Consider the following 14,661-nt stretch of genomic DNA (forward strand, 5'->3'; position numbering starts at 1 on the left):
ATGTGAACAGATTTTTGGAATCCGGTAAGCAGATAGCAAGAGAAACAGACAACACACCAGATAATCTAAAGTCTAGAAGCTAGTTTGTTCTGCAAAACCCCAAATGAATTCAGCATCAGAGAGCTCTGAAAGCAAGGATGCAGGTGACATTGAAAACAGGAAGACTGCTCAAAACTGTAATTGAAGTAATCAGATCCTCACATTCCCACAAACATTCAACAGCCTCATGCCTACCCCTGGCTGATTAGAAGGAAGCCTACTCTCCAGAAAGGCTCAATTAGAGATTTTGAGGTTCTGTGTTTACCAAGTAAAGCTGAAAATGGGGTTGCTAAAGTGCTATACAGGAGGAATAAGAATTTTTATAACACTAGGACTAGGCCAAGCTAAAGCTGGGAGACAGGAACTCAGTTCAGGTTTCCCACATGGGTGGCAGTGACCTAAATACTTAACCCATCACTGCTGCTCCCAGGGCACGCACTAGCAGGAAGGTGGGATCAGGAGCTTGGTATAGAACCCAGGCGTTCTAATAAGGGATGCAAGCATCTTCACCACTATGCGAAATGCTCACCCCAAAAATGAAGCTTTTAATCTTACCTGTGAAGTCCATTCCTGTAGTGTGGTTGGGAATGTAGAGAACAACTTCCAAAGCTTCTTTTCTTACTTAAACAGAGAAAGGACAAAGATTTGTATTGATTGAGTTCAAACATCCATCAACCTACAAACAGCAGCAGCAACTCAGCATGAGATTTAATCTGTGAAGTGGCCTCTGCTCAAAGGTGTAGATGATGTACCATTCCCACCCACTGTAAACATTTTGAGTCCTGAAGAATCTGTGCCTTCATTTCTAAATGCACACTGAACATAACAAAGAACAGGTTGGTCTATTACTAACAGTTGTTCAGTGAATTCAGACCATGTATAAGGCCTTTATACACAAAGATAAAAGATCTTTAAGGATCTAAATATTTTTAGTTAAATGACATTTATCACAATTTCAGCACATTAATATTAAGAAACAAAATCTTATGCACCTTTTAAACTAAAACTAGAACAGTGGAAAAACAAAAATAACTAGCCATGATTTAGATGAGCAACAATACAATGAGGATTAGTAGCTCTGAAATAAAGCTGCTAATGAATCATGTTCCCTAAGGAACCTATGTTAAGCATGGGCTGAAACCTCCATTGTATGAGGGTCCTTCGAAAAGTTTGTGGGAAATACAAATTTATTATGATGCAAAAACATTAGAAACTCATGCATAGCTCTCCCATAATATGTATTTTCCATGAATTTTCTGCAGACCCATCACATATAGCAGTGCTTGGTTTGGCTATGTGTACAGCCTAATTTACCTGAAATCTGTTTTACTTTGCTGCCTGGATTCCAAATATAGTCTATTTTATAGATCCTGCAATAACATAATAAGCACATTTCACTTGTCAGTATTATTTAAAGAGCCATCCCATCTTTCAAAGAGCAAAATTAAATATAATTCAGTTCCAGTTCTAATAATTTGTTAATATGCATCATTGAGGGGGAGGGGATTTATTTTTCACCTACCTCTGATCATCTGCTGCACCCAATCAAAATAGATGTTTTCTCTTTTTTTTCAAAGATTTATTAATTTATTTGAAAGAGTTACAGAGAGAGGTAGAGACAGAGAGAGAGGTCTTCCATCCACTGGTTCACTCCCCAGATGGCCCCAACGACCAGAGCTGTGCTGATCTGAAGCCAGGAGCCAGGAGCTTCTTCCAGGTCTCCTACATGGGTGCAAGGGCCCAAGGACTTGGGCCATCTTCCACTACTATCACAGACCTTAGCAGAGAGTCAGAACAGAAGAGGAGCAGCTGGGACTAGAACCGGTGCCCATAATGGTTACCAGTGCTTCAGGCCAGGGCTTTAAGCTGCTGAGCCACAGCGCCAGCCCCCAAAATAGATGTTTTCATCACAAAGTTTTGATCATGTTTTATAAAAACGTTGCACTGCCACTACTGGCACATTCAAAATTCCCACTAAGAATAGAATACATCCTGTTATATCTAAGCACACTTACTGCAGATCTGGCTCCCTATCACATTTCAGTTTTAAAAAGGTCTCTTTAGGAGCTGGCACTGTGACATAGCGGGTAAAGCTGCTGCCTGCACTGCTGGCATCCCATATGGATGCCGTTTCAAGTCCTGGCTGCTCCACTTCCCATCCAGCTCTCTGCTATGGCCTGGGAAAGCAGTGGAAGACGGCCCAAGTCCTTGGGCCCCGGTTTCGGATCAGTGCAGCTCCAGCCGTGGTGGCCAACTGGGGAATGAATCAGTGGATAGAAGACCTCTCTCTCTCTCTCTTTCTGCCTCTGCCTCTCTGTAACTCTGACTTTCAAATAAATAAATCTTTTAAAAAAAAAAGGTCTCTTTACATTCTAGAATCGTAAGTATACAGCATGAAGAGGCACATTAGTGTTAATCTAGTCCACAATAAGAGCTGAAATGCCAACACCCAAGGCCACACAGACAGGTAGTGGCAGAGTAACAACTTCATCTGCCGTTAACTTGTTTTTCACACAAGGCTAAATCCTTAGCTCTCTTGATCATTTATTTCCTGTATTGGCTCCCTATTCAGAAAACAAAGCATTGTCAAACAAGAGCTGGGTCTTCACTGAATCTTTTTAGTCATCATTTATCTAAAATCTACTCATAGTCTGTCACAAAGGGATTCTCAAGGCTAGATATCTCCTTGCTCAAATTGAGATTAAAAAAAAAATGTGAGGTTTATCCAGAAGATAAAACTCCAAGAAAACTGGAATAAAACTGGTACTGATACCAGGTCTGCTCCAACCCCAAGTCAGGAAACTGGGAAAGAAAGAGTAAAAAGACACATACGTACTTCTACCAAATTTCAGACTAGCTTGTTTTGCCTTACCACCACTTCCGAGTTGGAAATGATAAAAGTAAACTAATTTCTGGAGGCATGTATTCAACACACTCTTATCTGTTCTCTCATAGGAAAAATACAATTAAACACACCGAGTTTTCTGGAAAAAAAAGTTCTTTTCATATGTAAGAAATTTCTTCCAGACACTGAGTGCTATAAATGGGTATGGATAGGTATGAAAGTCATTTTAGTTCTAGGTGAAGGAAATATCACATTATTTTTCCATTTTCAAGTCTCATTCTAACTCACAACACTTCAGACTGATGAAAACTAAACCTCAGTCAACACTGGGGCTGTGTCCCATCCTCAGGGCAACAACCTCAGGTTTTACACAGTCCAGAATTCTTAAAGAGGGTCTTCTGATCTTCATTCCAGGCTGCTCGGCTACTGATAGGCTTTGTCTAAGACCACATGGTTCCTTGAAGGAAGGTTGCTCTGCTGCTTCCTGAAATTCACCCTCCCAGTATAACCCGGGGCTTCTTACCAAGACTAGAAACCCCACACAAAATCTTCAGCTTCCCTATTTCATCACAACGTCATTCTACCCTGAGGACAGGCTGCTTCCCCAGGTTACAAGGGAGCACATAGAGACTAGGTCCCCATCCCCATGATTCTGTGGGGTCCTCTGTCACCAAATACATCCTTCTTAGAGGCCCCCATAGCAGGCCTTCTCTCTTGGGCTTTTGCCTCTCTCCATTCTTCTCTGAGACCAATGAAGACAATCCCTTCAATGGGTTTGGGCTTTAAAAAACAAAAAGCAGTTGTGCCACTGTACTGCTTTGGCCCTGCTGAACTCAGGCTTGAAGAAAGCAAGCAGGAAAGTATTCACAGAATAAAGCAGAAAAACAAAACAAAAGGCAAATTAATGAATGTTTCTCTATATTATCCTATCACATGTATCTATTGTAAGGGAACCATTTTTCTACATTATTTGACAACTAGATATCACAGAGGTCTCCTTTTCCATCTTTCTTCACATTTCTGTCTCCTGGAAGCATAAGTTTAGGGCAATTTGTGACTGACTTTTTTTTTCTTTAAGCTTTTATATAATGAATGCAAATTTCATAGGTATAACTTTAGGAATATAGTGGGTCTTCCCCCCCATACCCACCCTCCCACCCCAAGTGACTGACTTCAGAAAAGAAGCATGCTAGGGCAAATTCTAGACAAATGGTTGTCTTACTAGTTAGTGGGTGTTGCTGTGGATTCGTTCTGAGAGGAGGAGCGTGGTGGGGGCAAGAGGTGCGGAGTCACCACACAGACCCCAGGTGTAAGGTGAAAGCGGGCCAGAGGTGAGCAGCCCACAGACTCGTTTATTTCAGTTGGTATAGCAGTTTACATAGCCAAGACAGCCAATCTGGTCAAGGGGTGGCTTATGCCCTAACCAATCACAGCCTGTTGCCAGGCAGTATCCGAAGCCATCCAATAACAGCCTGTTGCCAGGCAGGCTCCGTTGCCAGGTGGGTTTCGAAGCCATTCCTGAGTAACTGACGCTTGCTTGTCAGCAGCCATCTTGGCATGGCCTTCTCATTCCACCACAAGTGGGCACCCTGACTAATGTATTTTTGGTTATTATTTTTTAGGTCCACAGAAGTGAACGCTTGTGTGACCCTCTACCTCAGTGAGTGGCACCACTAACAATCTGAGGTTATTACACCTCTTTTCCCTTGATAACTGCCCCTTCAGCAATTGAATAATGCTGTTTGGCTTCTCATTTGAGCAAGTGGGTAAGTAGAAGTTCCATTTACTGAAATTTGGAAGACTGGGAGAGAAAGCAGGTCTGTGGGTGAAAATCATGAGCTCTGTTTCAGACATGTTAGGTCTGAAATCCCTAATAGACAACTGAAGAAGAGTTCTTAAATGAGCAATTAGATTTAGGAGTCAGTGCTAATGATATAAATTTGGCAGTAACTTACACATAATATTTAAAGACTGAGAGAAGTTCACATAACCACATGTTGATAGAGATGTCTCAAGATAGAGCCTTGGGATCCTGTAACCTTTAGCAGTTCAGTGGAAGAAAAGGAGAATGAAGAAGAGAAGAGAAAGAAGAAAAATGAGGTAGACATGCAAATGAAATCAAGAAAGAATGGCAAGTCAGTAGAAGAAAAACCAAGAGAGAGTGGTGTCTTAGAAGCCAAGGCATTAAAGTATTTCAAATATGAGGCAGAGAATGGTTGTAATAAAAAACTAAATTTAGTGAAGATGTGGGCAAGGTAGAACCCTCACACTCTGCTTGGTAGGAATGTGAAATGGTATAGCCACTTTGGAAAATGATATGGCAGGTCCTCAAACTTGATGTTTTTATATGACCCATTAATTCCACTCCTAGGAATATATTCAAGAAAAATAAAATATATTCCCACAAAAACTTTGCACAAATGTACATAATAGCCTTACTCAGAATAGCCAAAAAATGGAAGTAATCTAAATGTCTACTAAAAATGATAAATTATATAGATGTAGAATATAGATACAGATATATATCCTATATGGATATAAGATAAAGAATATTATTTGGCAAAAAAATGGATAGAAATACTGACAGCAGGGATGAACTGTGAAAACATTACTATAAGAGAAAGAAACCAGTCACAAAAGATCATATATTATATATTTACTCCCTCATAAAATGTCCAGAATTGGCAAAACTATAGAAACGAAAACACAGAATAGTAGTTGCATAGGGCTAGGGGAAGGAAAGGAGGGAGAAATGAAAAGTGACTACTAGTGAGTACAGAGTTTCATTTAGGAGTGCTATGGTTTGAATCAGATCTGGCATCTGGACTTGAGCAGAACTTTATACCCCAAAGTCAGAAGGTAAAAAGTACTAACAGGATAGAAACTTAATCCAGTTACAGTGTTTAAGAGATGGAGCCTTTGAAAAGTGATAAAACTGGATAAAGTCTAGAAGACAGAGCCTCCATGACTGAGTCCTGGTGGCTTTCTAAGACAGCACATAGACATAAAGAAACAAAAAAACACATCTCCTTTTTTCTTTCTATGTGATGCCCCGTGCCACCCTGGGACTCTGCTAGCAAGAAGGCCATCACAGAGTCAAACCAGGGGGGCCTTCCCAATCTTAGATTGTAAGCATCCAGAACTGTAAGCTAAAATAAACTTCTTTCCTTTATAAGGTAGATTGCTGCCAGTATTTTCTTAAGCTAATAAAAGGAGGGAAAAATATTCTAAAATTAGATTGTAGTGATGGCTGTACAACCTTGTGACATAATAAAAACAATGAATTCTATAATTTAAATGGGTAAATTTTATAGTATATAAATTGTATGTCAAACTATTTTTTTCAAAAATAAAAGACAGAACCTAGGACAAATACTTCTGACATGTCAGCTAAGATGAAAATAGAGACCACTATATTGGATAGCGCCAAGGCATCAGAGATGCTGACATTCTGTGGACTGACAGAGGCAAAGGCACTAAGGGTGGGATGACAGGCAATGAGAAATGAGGAGAGTCAAAGAAATTTTGTTGTAAAAGGTTTCAGAGAAAATGTGATGGCTCCAGAGGCATATGGAATAAATGAGGGGTTGTTTGGTAAAATGGGACATAATAGCATGTTTGTTGATGAGAATGAATTAATACATGGGGCTATCAATAATGCAGGGAAAAAAAAACCTGTTGGTGAATCAAGTTCCTTAAAAAAGGGAGGATCAAAAATCATAAACGGAAAAGCTGGCAGGAGTTCATTTCAACAGTGCAGAAGACAGAGCACCTGGGCACAGATGTTGGTAGGTTATAGAGTATTAGGAAAACAACAGAGGTGCTGCTGTCTTCTCCATAAGTCCAAAGCAGGGTGATAAAATCACAGTAGAGGGTGAAATACTTTCATTGTATTGCTGCATAAAAAAATTATTTCTGGCTGGCACCACAGCTCACTTGGCTAATCCTCCACCTGCGGCACCGGCACCCCGGGTTCTAGTCCCAGTTGGAGTGCTGGATTCTGTCCTGCTTGCTCCTCTTCCAGTCCAGCTCGCTGCTGTGGCCCAGGAGTGCAGTGGAGGATGGCCCAAGTGCTTGGGCCCTGAGCCCACATGGGAGACCAGGAGGAGGCACCTGGCTCCTGGCTTCGGATCGGCACAGCGCTGGCCGTGGCAGCCATTTGGAGAGTGAACCAACGGAAGGAAGACCTTTCTCTCTCTCTCTCTCTCAGTGTCTAACTCTGCCTGTCAAAAAAAAAAAATTATTTCCCAATTTAACAGCTCATTAGATTTGGTTCCCCCCAGTTTTCGGATTTGCTCTTTGCCCCAAAGCCGGTTCCTAAATTTAGCATTATTGAACTCTGGAGACACTGGATATTTCCAAGACTAGTAATTCCTGGAACCCATGTATAACCATCTTTTCTTTAGTAAATTTTTCTCCTCTCACAACAAGCAACAAGAAAAAACTAGGCATCATCTTCAACATTTTGTCTGGAAGGTTCTTTATGTACATTTCCTACCTTCCACATTGCTGCAATACTGCGTCACAGCATTGCTAAACTTTCTGCTTGGATCACCTTTGCTTCAGTTCCCACCTGTATTTTTCTCTCTTGCTTCTTTATGGCTTTACCCACAGCTTCCCAAAAGACCATAAGACTTCTGACACCCTTCAGCTTCTCTATCCATTCTACTCAAAGGCCTTCCAGCTTCTGCCTACTGCTTGAATCCCATGCCACTCACATGTTTTTAAGTCTCTATTATGGAGGAACCTCACTATAAGTAACCTATGTCAAATTAGCCCCAAAGTCAGCAGATAGTCAGACTATCTGAAGTTTCTGTGGGTCAGGAATTTGGTAACGTAACTGGGTAATTTCAGTTTAGGTTCTCACTTATGGTTGTCATCAAGATATCAACCCGGGAGGGAATATCTGTTTCCAAGATAATCACTGCTTTTAGCAGCTGGCCTCTGTCCCTTGCCATGGGGTCCTCTCCTTAGAGATGATTTGACCCAGCAAATGGTTTCCCCCAGAGTTAAGTCATTAAAGTAAGAGGGAGAGCAAAGGAAGCCACAATGTTTTTTATGACCTTGTCTTCAGAGTCACACAGTCACTTCTGCCATATTTGTCTGAAGTGAGCCACTAGGTCCAGCTGATATTCAAGGGGAGGGGGATTGAGCACCATCTCTTGACAGGAAAACTCTCAATCTGTAGATGTATTTTAAACCACGGGTTAAGATAGTAAGGAGGAATGGACAAGGCTTTCAGAGAGAGGAGAAATGGCTGTTTCTGAAAGTGGGAGAATGGATGTAAGACTGATAGGAAATTTAGTATGATTTTCAGAAAACTGAGTGTCTACTTAAGATTTGGGATCATGTATGTAAAGGGCTGGTCAGTCCCCTGAACTCAATGGCTAGATTAGCATGTTCCTACAATACCCTATGCTTACCTCTTTTATTGCAGGCAAATTTGCAGTTTTGTTTACTTGTCTGTTTCCTCCACTGAACTGTTAAACCTGTCCATGTCTAGGACCATGAACTATCCCTCATATGACAGTCAACCAGTATTTGTGAAATAATCAAAGCTGTTTCAAACTCCTGTATTTATGCAAGAAAAAAGGAGGGGAAATGTGAAAAAGGAAGTTACAACATAATCTGAGGGGGAAAAGGAGGGTGAAAATAATACTGTAGATGGACATTTGAAGGGTCACATGTAGCCAGGAAAGAGAAAAATAACAATAAACTTTCCAAATAAACCAATTTATTATCATCCTACTTAAAGTTCTGCGTTTGTCACTACCCCAAATTCAAGCTAGGTCCACAAACCTCTCAATCCAGGCTCCCAGACTCAATTTCAACCAAAACACAGGGAAGAGATTAATCTTAGTATTTTATCAGTGCCCTAAGAAATAACCACAGTGGCCGGTGCTGTGGCACAGTAGGTTAAAGCCCTGGCTTGAAGCACCAGCATCCCATATAGGCGCTGTCTTGTGTCCTGGCTGCTCCACTGCTGATCCACCTTCCTGATAATGTGCCTGGGAAATCTGCAGAAGATGGCCCACGTCCTTGGATCCCTGCACCCACTTGAGAGACCCAGAAGAAGCTCTTGGGTCTTGGCTTCAGATTGGCTCAGCTCCAGCTGTTGCAGCCATTTGGGGAGTGAACCAGCAGGTGGAAGACCTATCTCCCTTCTCCCTCTCTCTCTCTCTCTCTCTACCTCTCTCTCTGTAACTCTTTCAAATAAATAAAAATAAATCTTAAAAAGTAACCAAAAACCTGGTGGCATGAAAGAACACAAACTTATTATCTTACCATTCTGAAGGTAAAAAGTCTGACACAAGCTTCACTGGGCTAAAATTAAGGTGTCAGTAGGGCTGCTCGTGTTTCTAGGGGCTCTAGGAGAAAATGTGTTTCCACGTTCCTTGGCTCACAGCACCGTTCCTTCATCTTCAAAGCCAACAATGATGAATTTATATAACACAGACCTGAAATTACACCCTTCAATTTTTTCTACCCTTATTTCAATGACTTACCCACAGCTTGCCATCTCTCCAACCATAGAAGGGGTAACATGATTATATCATCCCCATCCAGATAACCCAGAATCATCTTCTCCTACCAAGGTCCTTAGCCTTAATCACATCTGCAAAGTACTTTCTGCCATGAAAGGTAACACGTTCATGAGTTCTGGAATTAGGGGGGAGGTGTCATTATTCTACCTACCATGAGGCAGTGAGGTGAGCAAATGGAAGTTGCCCAGGTGGGAGCTAATGGAGACCACACATTTGTGCACAATAACAAAGCCAACACTGATTTAATCATTGAGAGAAGTGTTAAATGGAGTTTTTCAGTTTGACTACTCAGTTTATGTAGCTCTACATATAAGGTTAGAAATGTCAGGTTATGAAGCAGAGCAAAGAATTAAGAGTCAAGTAGAGAATCCAGAAAATACATACAAACTTCTGTGTCCTAAAACTATGGCTGTAATTTGATGGTTTCAAAGTGTGTTTTTTTTTTTTATCACAGACATACACAGCCATATGTTGCTTTTCTTCAGCAAGTTATATTTTTCAAAATGGTTCAAATTTCTTATTTTCCTTACAAATGCTATGTTTCATTCATATGCCACTAGATGGCAGAGAACAGCAAAGAATAAATTCCTATATATATATATATATATATATTTTTTTTTTTTTAAGGAGGAGGAGAAAAATGAAAGCAAGAACATATTCTTTTCTTGAGACTTGAAGAACTCCAATCCTCTGGATAGGGAGCAAGCCCCCAAGAGTGCACATTAGCAGGAAGCTGGAATCAGAAGCAAAGTCAGGACTCAAACACAGACACTCTGATATGGGATGCAGGCATCCCAAGCAGTGCCTTAACCATTCGTTTATCCCAGAGATACCAACTTCATAATTTTCCTCTAACTGATGGCTGGGGATCTTGTTGAAAATGTGTATCAATACAACACAGCCAAGGCAGCTCAGGATAGTTAGATAAACTTGTAAATCCAGAAAGAATTAAGAATCACTTTATCTTGAAAAAAGCTACCAAAAAAGGTTAACATCAGAACAAAGAAACGGAATACTCTGATTCCTTGAGGAAACTTAATGGCTACCTCATGATGATCCCAACATGACTGTCCTTAAGAACTTCAAATTCAACTTGTCCCAAACTTATCTTACCATATTCTCTACACTTTCCTTTCTTCCTGTTCCATATATCAATTAAGAATACTATTAATCTACCTAGTTGCCAAGTCCAGAAATCCTAAGATTATTTCTCCAACCCTCAACATGTAAATAAAGAGTATGAGAGTGTCTGGGTTCAAGTTCTGGTACTGCTTCCAACTTCCTGCTAATGCACACCCTGGGAGGCAGCAGGTGATGGCTCAGGTACCTGGATCCCTACCACCCATGTAGGAGACCTGGATTAAGGTGCAACTCCTGGCTGTTGAGGGCATTTGGGAAGTGAATCAGCAGATGGAGGATCTCTGGCTGTCTGCCTCTTTGCCTTTCAAATAATTAAAATAATGAAACTTTTTAAATGACTATTTTATCAGTCCTAGTTTAGAAATAATACATTGTTTTTATTCTTTTGATAGTTGTCCTACAAGTTATCACATAAGTACTTAATTTATCAAAACTAAAGCTAATGCATATCTTTGTGTCACCCCTAGGCGATATAAGGATCACTTAAAATTCAGTTATCCTCTTCTTAGATTACTGTTGCTGTGCATCTTAATTTTTAAACCTACTACGGCATTATTACTGTTTCATGCAATCAGTGCTTAGATTTACCCACATTACCACTTTCTTTGCCTTTATTTCCTTCTTGTATCTCAGATCTTCTGTCTGAATTTGCTATAGTGAGCAGAACTAATAGAGAGAAGCTATCAACTCTTGTCTGAAAAATGCCTTTTTCTCTCATTCTTGAAGGGTATTTTTTATTTATCACAACTTCTAGATTGGAAGCTATTTCAAAGATACCACTCCAGGGTAAAGGGTAAAGTGGTTAGCCTAGGGGTTAAGATGTCAGTTAAGACACTGGTGCCCCAAATTGGAGTACCTAGGTTTAGCATCCAGCTATAGCTCCTGACTCCAGATTTCTTAGAATGCAGACTCTCATAGGCAGCAGTGATGGCTCAAATAATTGAATTCCTATGTTCTATATGGGAAATCTGGATTGAGTTTCTGGCTCCAGGCTTCAGCCTGGAGAAATCAGTTCCAGCTGATGTGGACATTTGAGAAGTGAATGGGAGCTTCCTCTTTCTCTCTCTCTCTCTCTCTCTCTCTCTCTCTCTCTCTCTCTCTCTTTCTCTCTCTTTATCCCTCTATTTCTCTTTCTCCCTCTCAAATAAATAAATAACATTGAACAAAAATGCCATTCTATGGTCACTTGGTTTCTATTGTTACTGTTAAAAAGTCAGCTGTTGAGGCCAGCACTGTGGCGTAGAGGGTAAAGCTGCCATCTGCAGTGCCAGCATCCCATACGGGCATCAGTTCGAATCCCGGCAGCTCCACTTCTGATCCAACTCTCTGCTATGGCCTGGGAAAGTAGTAGAGGATGGTCCCAAGTCCTTGGGCCCCTGCACTCACGTGGGAGACCTGGAAGAAGCACCTGGCTTCTGGCTTCAGATCAGCCCAGCTTCAGCCATTTGTGGCCATTTGGGGAGTGAACCAGCAGATGGAAGATTCTCTCTCTCTCTCTCTCTCTCTCTCCCTCTCCCTCTCCCTCTCCCTCTCCCTCTCCCTCTCTCTCCCTCCATCCCTCCCTCCCTCTGTAAATCTTCTCAAATAAATAAAAATAAATCTTAAAAAAAAGTAAAGTCAACTGTTAATACAACTGTTGATCTTTTGAAAGGACAGGATCTACTTTCTTCCTCTAGCGTTTCTAAGACTTTCCCTTGGCCTGTTGTTTGCCATAGCTTCTGTAACGTGTCTCAGGTAGATTTCTTTTTATTTGCCCCAGTGGAAATTGCTGACTTCTTTATTTCATTCTCAAATGTTTTTAGTCATTTCATCTTCAATATTGCTTCTACTCCATTATTTCTCTTTTCCTTCTGTAAATCAGGTTACAGTTGGATAACAGTTTGTGTTTCCCTCAAAGGCCCATTTTTGGAGTCTTGGTCCCCAAAGTCTTACATCAATGGTTAATGGATTAACAGTTACTGTATTAAGGGTGCAGGTTTTTTTTTTTAGATTTATTTATTTATTTGAAATGCATAGTTACAGAGAGAGATGGAGAGACTGAGAAAGAAATCTTCCATCCACTGGTTCACTCCCCAAATGACCGCAACAGTCAGGGCTGGGCCAGAGTGAATACAGGAGCCAGGAATTTCTTCCTGGTCTCCCTTGTGGGTATAGGAGCACCAGCAGTTAGGCCATGCTCCCCTTCTTTCCTAGGCACGTTAGCAGAGAGCTGGATTGGAAGTGAAACAGCCGGGACTTGAACTGGTACCCATATGGGATGCTGGAGCCACAGGTGGCAGCTTTATCCACTACACCACAATACCAGCCCCAAGGGTGCAGTCTTTATCTAATTACAACATCTATGGGTAGGCCCCTAGTGGGAGGTCATACTCTTAGAAGGTAGTTCTCTCAAAAGGCTTGGCTATGTAAGCCACACTCAGTGTAGCTTCCCTCTCTGCTTCTTCTGTGATCATTCATCACACATATTCCACCACTGCTGGCCTCAGACTAATGGGAATGTCTAATCTTGACCGTCAACCCATAAACTATGAGCTGAGATAAACCTTCCTCCTCCTTAAGAAGCTCCTCTTTGGTATTTAGTTAAAGTAACAAAAACTGACTAACACAAACTACAACTACATGAATAACAAATCCTCTTTTTCTCTATTAATCTTACTTTCTCTTCATATTTTCCTTCTTTTTGTCTCCGAAGCACTGTGGATAAGATCTTCTGATCTGGCCGGCACCGCAGCTCACTAGGCTAATCCTCTGCCTTGTGGCGCTGGCACCCTGGGTTCTAGTCCCGGTCAGGGTGCCGGATTCTGTCCCAGTTGCCCCTCTTCCAGGCAAGCTCTCTGCTGTGGCCAGGGAGTGCAGTGGAGGATGGCCCAAGTACTTGGGCCCTGTACCCCATGGGAGACCAAGAGAAGCACCTGGCTCCTGCCATCAGATCAGCGTGGTGCGCTGGCTGCAGCGCGCCGGCCACGGCGGCCATTGGAGGGTGAACCAACAGCAAAGGAAGACCTTTCTCTCTGTCTCTCTCTCTCACTGTCCACTCTGCCTGTCAAAAAAAAAAAAAAAAAAGATCTTCTGATCTATCCTCTAGTTCACTAATTCTCTCTTTAGCTTTATTAAATCTTGTGTCAAATATTTCCACTGAATTTTTATTATTTGTCATTCCTAGAAATTCCATTTGGCTTTTACAAATACTTTCTGTTCCTTTTATAATTTCCAATCCTTTACAGATATTTCAGCCTCATATTTTATCACATTAAACACTGTAAGCATCATTATATTACTCATGAAATTCCAGGTTATGTGACAGTAATAAATAACCCCAAATTCCAATGACTTAGAATCATGAAGAATGTTTTTTGGTTTTTTCATTTTTGTTTTTTTTTTTGTTTGTTTGTTTTCTTTCATGTTCACCATGGGTCAACTGCAGTACCTGACCCAAAGCTTTCCTGTAGGAATCAGGCTAACAGATCAGATATTATTTGAACTATTAGTACCTGGCATGGAGCAGAAAAGAAAACATGGTTGAAATACACATACCCTGAATGTGTCAGTAAGTAAAATATATCACTTCTGCCCACATTTCAAGTGCAATCCTATTAGAGAGAGGGACACAACTTTATGAAAAAAAATCTACCATATCCTACCCTTTTTATCATCAGATATTCAGTTCCTACCTCCTATCACATACAAATATGCTTACCTCTTCCCCAAGGGAAAAAACACTGAAGCCCACAAATCACTGCTTGAGCTTAAAGTCCAAGATCTGAGTGACATTTGTTTGTTTCTATACCAAGTGTAGATGAGGTTCATTTTAACCTAGATACCTATGAACTAATAATAAAAGTTACTTGTTCCATTCACTCCAAAACATGTACAACATACAACAATGGAACAGGATCAGGATAATAGCAAAAAACACTCCCAGCTGGAAATCAGAAGCATGGAAAAAGACACAATTCTGAAATCCCAATGCGTAGATGATTACAGGGGATTCCTACTCTGGGGAAGGGAATATATTCTGGATAGATCTCAATTTCACTCCCTTGGAGTGGCTCCCTAATTCATGAGTCCCTCACGGCCCTTGGCCCTGCCCTC

General features: G+C 41.0%; 1 long non-coding RNA gene across 4 annotated transcripts in view; it reads right to left on the reverse strand.

The window, feature by feature from the left end:
- Positions 1-14,661, reverse strand: part of LOC149126066 (uncharacterized) — a 142,415-nt gene that overhangs the window by 17,478 nt on the left and 110,276 nt on the right. For 2 of the 4 annotated variants that reach the window (XR_016236154.1, XR_016236155.1), the window contains exons 4-5: positions 1,354-1,409; positions 595-660 (exon numbers count right to left, since the gene is read on the reverse strand). This is a non-coding gene — a long non-coding RNA (uncharacterized LOC149126066). The remainder of the gene's footprint in view (positions 1-594; positions 661-1,353; positions 1,410-14,661) is intronic. The other 2 variants (XR_016236156.1, XR_016236157.1) reach the window with 1 other exon arrangement.

Source organism: Oryctolagus cuniculus, chromosome 6 (assembly GCF_051225735.1).
Source record: "Oryctolagus cuniculus isolate XC-2025 breed Fujian yellow rabbit chromosome 6, ASM5122573v1, whole genome shotgun sequence".
Taxonomy (NCBI): domain Eukaryota; kingdom Metazoa; phylum Chordata; class Mammalia; order Lagomorpha; family Leporidae; genus Oryctolagus; species Oryctolagus cuniculus.